The following is a 6,000-nucleotide window of genomic DNA, read 5'->3' on the forward strand; positions in this document are numbered from 1 at the left end:
CATTACAGGTCACAGTTGACTACTTGAAACATATCTTGTCTGATACCTGCAATGACTAGACAGTGAAAGGCCAGTAAGTAGATCTGTCATCCCAGCACCTTTCACACAGAGAAAAACTTGGTTATGCCCCAATTCAAGTCAAAAGTAAAAAAAATCCCTCATTGCCAAGGAGTATACAGCCATTCACAACTTTGTTATGCAAACCCTGCAAAGACCAAACATACCACCCACTCTAGTATTGTATCTTTGTTAGCATGCTCAGAAACACAAAGCAATGCACTCTGCTAACTTCTATTAATACCTACCTGTGGAGACAAAACCCCATCTCTGTGGCTACGGGAGTAGGAGGAGAGGGAATAGACTTCCTCCAGCCCCCAAGTGATGACCCATAAAGTTGGAAGAGTCATTCTAACAAGCAAAGTGAATACAAATAAAACCGAACAGGATGGCACACATGGGGGAGACTGAATATATTGTTTTATGGTGGGAAAAGCAAATACTAAACCTCATTCACCCTAAAAGAGAAATACACATAAAATACCTTCTGTTCCTCATATCACAACTAAGTCCAGAGGTAAGCTGCCTCATAGTGCTCCATACTTTTTCATAGCTGTACATAAGCAGAGTTTGTAGAGAATCTAATAGAGGATGGTGACAGGTACTGCTCCATCAAGTCCAAGAAAACTCAAGTCCTTAATTGTACATTCCCCATCAGCAACAAACCATGTTACTCTCCCACCAAATTCAAATACGCTTTTGAAAACAATAGTGTCACACAAACAAATGCCCTCTGTCAGGACACATTTCATTTGCCAAGCTTTGTTCTAATGTTCTTCTTCGAAGCACTCATTACAATACACCATGCCTTAAATGAAGTGCCACCCCCATCATGAACTGGAAGTAGCACAGAGTAGGGCCTTTCTGCAGTGAAAAACCTGCTTACTCAAAGTTTAGGGACTGAGAGTCCCGAGACAAAGCTTCAAGCACCATCTGTTTATAGATAATACAACTGAGCTCCTCAGAAAAGGATGCACTCTAGTATTTCTAAGATTGTCAAATAGCTTGAAGCTTTACTGTAAAGCCTTACAGAACTTAATGGAAAATGCCAGTCTTGCCATGAGACTTTCTAATTTAATAGAACACACTCTTGCAGGAATTCCACAAGCATACCAACAACACCTATAGAGAATTGTTTTCCATTGAACTCAACAGGGCTTTATTTAAATGAATACTTTTTAAAGAACTTGATTACATCTGAGAGCGCATTGGTGCCCATTTCTTCGAAACTCCAGTCCTCCTCCTTTTGGGTTTAGCACCACATAAAGTCTTAAGCTGCATCCACTCAGAGCCCCCAAGCATTCGTCTCCCCACCCAGTATTATGATAACCTTTCAGATACTGAATATCCCTGAAGCATTTTCAGCTTTCTATCAATTTGCTTTAAATATCACACAGTATCAATAGCTGTGAACTAGCCAGACCTCTGCTTACAAAGGATGTGCAACAAAAGCCATGGTGCAAAGTCTGGCCAATTGCTAGGAACCACCACTAGAAAACACACTATTTCATTCCCCTTGCAGAAACTGTTAAGAAATGATGGCAATCATATCTCTGAACATGTGTTCAGATAGGAAGTCTGTTTAGCTAAACCTTCTCTCAATATAACTTTGCTTTCATTCTACTATGTTCTTATTACCCTCCATAAAAGAAGAAATATCCCTTAGATATTTGAAATTTGAAATTCCTGCCTCAGCATCATGTGCAGGCAGTTAAAGGTCATCACTATGAAAATCCACAGCCTCTCCCTTTATCTGATCTAACATTTCCCAGGAAGAAACTTAACTATCCCCAAATTTCCCATTCCCTATTTCTTTAGCACAAGGTGGAATTTTTCCCCTCGCACATCTGACAGTGAAAGGCTATCTTAAAACACAGTCCCAGGTTTTCCATTACCTCTTCCTTGAGGCTATCTATCTATTTTAGTATAACAGGACATCACAAGCACACACAGTCAGTGACCCATGCTCACTTTCCAAGCATGTTAATGGCTGCACAAGGTACAGGATCCCATCCATATCATCTTTGCTCTTTAAGCTGCCCTTTTCAAGCATTCCTTTTTACTTGTCCAGCAGTCTTCAGTATTCTATTTCATTGGCTTGAGCAAGGCTGGCGAGATCAGAGTAATTCATTAGTTTCATCTTGACCATTACTGAAGGGTATTCACCTGAATGCAAATCAGGATTTTATGATATATCAAGTTATCAAGTTACTGCTTTAACCTCTTCATTTTGAGCCAAGTAAAGGTGAAGTAGATAGAAATGCAGAAAACTAGCAGAACATGTGATGAAGGATTACATATCAGTAGGGAACTATCTGGACCCTACATGGCTGCCTATTTCCAGAAATTCTCATCATCACCAGTTTTGACTTTACACATTACCTAAAGAGGAATTTTGTTTTGGGCTATGAATTTGAGATTGGTAAGACACTCACCACACTTCCAAGTTTTTGGGTTCAGGTGTTGTAAGCCCAAAGCAGCACTCAAGTCCCATACCGAGCCATGAAACACTGAGTCCGGCCTCATTTCAAGTACTTATTATGTAGTTGGATCCAATTCAGAGTCTGCTGTGTTTCAAAGAACTTTCATAGAGCAGGGGGGGGCACAGGGCAGGTATAAAACCTGGCAGATAGGTTTTGGTCTTTTTAAAGTTAAGAGTTGATTTATAGCATGACATGAAAGCCAGTGAAGACTCAGTGATTTGGAATGCTATCATTGCAGAATCAGGAAAAAATAAATCAACTATTACATTTACTAGTCAAGCTTAGAAATAGTCTTCGATCAATAGGCTTTTGCAAACATGTCAAAGTGTCAAAACACTAAAAACTACCCAAGCTTCCCTTTAAAATAACTCTTCTCAGTCTAAAGAGATGAACAGGTATTCACTAATTTTATTCCAGCTGAGGGAGCTGCCCAGAAAAAGAGAAATTGAAGACCAATATGTAATAAGTCAGTTAACTACATGGCTCAGAAGTCGCTATGCCACATCTACTAAAGCATGGTTAAATCAGGATGATAATCAGTCAAACAACATACATCAAGCCCTCAATGTCCGTGGAGCCAAGTTTCATGCTGTTAACATGGCATGTGTGACAGGAAACAAAACAGTTGCCTTAGAAACAACACGCAATCTCAGTGTTTTCTCTATCTGATGTGATCATCACTCATGCAAACTTAAAATCAGCTTTTACAGTCTAAAAAGATCTAAAACAGTTTTTAACATATATTTAAAGCCAAGCTGTTGACCCCAGGCTTTTTCCCAGTTTATCTGTGCTAGCAAAAGTGGCCAGCTAATAATTATTCCATCAGCTTAGAGCTTGACTGAACTACTTTAAAGGACTTGACAGACTTAGCTGGAGTTTAAATAGCAGGAAAGCAGGACAGCTTTGTATCACATCAAAGCAACAGCATGCCAAGCCACAAAAACATTTTCAGTAGACGAAAACAAAGGCTCACACTTCACACACCACACCCCCCCCGCCCCCATTCATCACTTCTCTAGTGAAATAAGTCTGTCTTCTGAGAAGTATTTTAATTCCAGTACAGCAAATCCAAAAGGGACTTGTTAGACTAAAGATAGCCCTGAACTGGAATTAGCAATTTGAGCAGCCCCTAACTCTGGATAAATCAAGGAAGAAAACTAGTACCATTTCCCTACAAGCTGTATTAGAATTGGAGTTCCAATACACTCAGTGTCCCCAGAGGGGTATGCATCCCATTCACACAGGACTAACACACTCCACTTTACAAATGCAAACAACTTTACGCACACATAGCTTTGACTGTAGTGGGACAAGTTCTTTTGAGAAGGGTCCCTTACATGCTTACGTGTTTTAAGATCATTGCTTAATTGAGACCAGACAAATACATCAAACTACAGCAGGGAGCTTGGGGGAGATCTGGAGGAGAAAAGCTCAAGACTGTTTCAGAGGACAGCTCTGCACACTTGTACTGATACTGCCATTTTGCCAGCTTCTGCTTCAGAAAAGGTTATAAAACATAATTATGAAATAACTCCATGAAATTTGCCAGGCGTTTTACTGGATTTCTTGAAGTGCAGTCCTCACTGAAGAATTATACCAGCCTCTGCTCTGAAGTCAAGAGTGTACAACAGAAGTATTCAGCTTTAAATCAAAAGCTTATTTCCCAATAGCTGACAAGGTATCCTGAAAGTACAGCTACACTACCAATCAAGGGTGACTCATGTGGCCTCTGAGAACTGCTTGCCCCAGCTCCCAGAGACATACTACCATTCAGCATATGCTGTTCGGCTCCATACATCCCAGCTTCTGATTTTGTAGTAAAGAGGACAATAAAGCTTTGCCCATATCCATGCTGTCTTCTACTCTTCTAAACTTCACTAGGCTAAGGCATTTCATTCATAGAGACATAGGTTTATGGAGAAGGGAGGATGCTGCCTGCAAACAGTAACCACATTTCCACTACTTTAGCTCAACAGGTTCTGCCAGCCATTAAGTGTGCCTTCCCACAAGACAGGGCAAATAACATGCAGCAGGCATCTTGTTCTACCACAGTTTCTTTAAATAGCAGAAGATCAAGATTGAGGTGACAGCTTTTATCAAATTACCAAGGTTTTTTTATATACCAAGTGTGATATTACATCTCAAAAAGAATCAGAGCTATCTTATCTCTGACAAGACAATTTCACACACATCAACCCACTAAACATCAACTCGGCAGGTCAGGAATGCCTGTTTTATTCTTTCATTAAAAAAATCCATTGGGCATTACAACGCTACAGCTCATGTCCTGTATCAGGGGATAAAGCCACTTAAATTCCTTATCTCCACTCTTAGACATCTATTTTTCAGGCCACCAAAGATAAAGCAGTGGCCAGGAAAGCAGATGAAGAGCCCAGCTGAGACTAAGAACCACATAAAACCAAACAGTCCAAAGGACAGACAACTACACCAAAGTTAAGACAACCTGGACTCCCCCCCCGCCCCCTCCAAAAAAGTCAAAGAATCCCAGAGACTGGAAGGGACCTCTAGAGATAACACATACTTTTAAGTGTACACTATCAGTACCTGCAGGTTGCATTATTCTTGCTCACCAACCCTTCCAAATATTGTTTTTTTCATTCCTTGCTAACAGTATTCCCTATTAACATGAGCTAGTTTAGGATAGGGAAGTACAATAGCAAGAAGCACACTTCTATAGGGCGATACTTCAGCAACAGTTTGAAAAATCTTCCCAGTTAATAATCAAGTAAGCATAGCAAAGATAAGCTTTATGCCTTCAGTTAGAGGGCTTACAAACAAACTAAATTGTAATTACACAACACTTGACAGTTGATACCTTTATCAAGTGCTCAGAAAGCCTTAAGAAACTAAGGCTTGTTAAAGCAATTCATTCTGAATTCATCAAGGCACTCATCCGGAAAGAAGGAATTGTCAATGAACAGAAGTGTCACATACATATGGCTGGAGATTCCTGTCATCAGGCAACACTAAGAATTGATGAAAGACTAGAAGGCAGTCCCACAGACTGCATATAGACTGGGCCCCCCCTCAGCATGTGTCCAAGGACATCTCTCACTACTATACCCAGGTGTAACAGAACCAATTCTTTACTTGCTCATAAACTAAGCTGATATGCTATTTTCAATAAAGCTAAGCTTGAAATAGCAAGTGCTTAGGGACTTGAAACCTTTCTTCATCATTAAGCAAGACTGAAAAATCTTATGCCACATAGTACGTAACATCACTACAGACTGACAAGTTAAACACAGGCTATACAGAAGTCTCCTGTCAAAGCATTAGGTCACTGCATCAGACTTTCTGCCACTTGTCCCAATGCAAGTAACTTGAATTCCATCTTCCTCCCTAGGGCTTGCAGGTTATAGCAAGAGGCAGCATGATTCACTGATCTTTAGATGTGAATCTACAGGTCACTACACCAAGAACTGCAAGCGAGGCATTA

The sequence above is a fragment of the Haliaeetus albicilla genome, chromosome 7, assembly GCF_947461875.1.
Source record: "Haliaeetus albicilla chromosome 7, bHalAlb1.1, whole genome shotgun sequence".
Lineage (NCBI taxonomy): Eukaryota > Metazoa > Chordata > Aves > Accipitriformes > Accipitridae > Haliaeetus > Haliaeetus albicilla.